Below are 1198 nucleotides of genomic sequence, written 5' to 3' on the forward strand. Positions count from 1 at the left end.
TTGGCAGCTAAACCCTCGCAATAGTTATGTAAGTAATTCAAATAGATGTGTAGTCGCAAAGCTTCTACCCGGCAAGAGTATCTAACAAATACAAAAAGCCACTACATGGCATACACTTTCTTCCATACCTATGATACTTCCAATAAATGGATGGGATGTTTGATATACTCCTTCCAACCAATTCTCTTTTGACATATGTCTATTTTGTTGGGGGATACACGATTCTCAAGCATCCAAAATTTGACTATTAGCTCCTATACCTCTTCAGGTATGCGACTTTTTTGAAGACTCCGATGACATGTGGCAAAGGACAAAGTGGTCTTCTCAGTTTGTTGGAGTAGCCGATTCTTGGCTCCATACACGCTCCTTCTATGAATAGAAAGTAGCTTGGAGACAACATTAACATTAAGGTCTTGTGCCTCCTCTGGGTTTTTTGAGTTGAGAAGCATCATCATGGCAGACCTCTGAAGGAACATCTCATCTTCAGTTTGTGGCCTCTTCAAGTCTTGAAGTGTGTTCCGAATATTTCCTATCAGCGTATCTGCAAAATAGGGTGTTGATGCTTTATTGTTCTGGATATCTTTCAGTGAAGGGTGCTGAATCATCCGGTTGAAGATGTATTTCTTGGTGTCCATGTCCATTCCACTTATGCTTTGAAGTACATATTGTGCAATCCCTTTCACTATCTTTGCTCTTTTTTCAATCTCGATGATTTATGCACAGCCCTGTGCCTTTGTTAAGTCTTCTATTCCTTTGGCTGCTTCATTCCCTTCTCTTTCAACAACCAAACCTACATCTGCTCTTCTCTTCAATCGGGCTCTTTGTTCTCTCTTGTGGAAAGCTTCATATTCCTTGATCACCATTGCCTGCTTCAAGTCCTAGAATGAACCAACCATAAAAAACATAAGTGACTTATTTACAATCATCAACTAAGCTACAAGGAGCTTTAGATAGTGTAGTCATAATTAAAAAGAGACTTTAGGGCAACAACCCACCAAGGAATCTTTAGGTTCACTAAAAAAAGTGCTACAAAAGCAAGTAGGAACCCAAAAAATGTTCGGGATGAAATAAAGAGCTATCATGACATAAGCAGCAGGTATTGCCAAGATCAAATCGTCATGGGGAATGCAGGGAATGGGAACCCCGAACAGAGAAACTGACATCTAAAGGTTTCTCACTTCTACAGCTATTTGTGTCA

At 39.9% G+C, this 1198-nt stretch overlaps 1 pseudogene; it reads right to left on the reverse strand.

Annotated features, from left to right (window-relative positions):
- Nucleotides 1-405: 405 nt before the first annotated feature.
- On the reverse strand, nucleotides 406-896 carry LOC147451635 (uncharacterized; annotated as a pseudogene).
- Nucleotides 897-1198: the final 302 nt, after the last annotated feature.

The sequence above is a fragment of the Adiantum capillus-veneris genome, chromosome 8 (genome assembly GCF_014529385.1).
Source record: "Adiantum capillus-veneris isolate H3 chromosome 8, ASM1452938v2, whole genome shotgun sequence".
In the NCBI taxonomy this organism is placed as follows: domain Eukaryota; kingdom Viridiplantae; phylum Streptophyta; class Polypodiopsida; order Polypodiales; family Pteridaceae; genus Adiantum; species Adiantum capillus-veneris.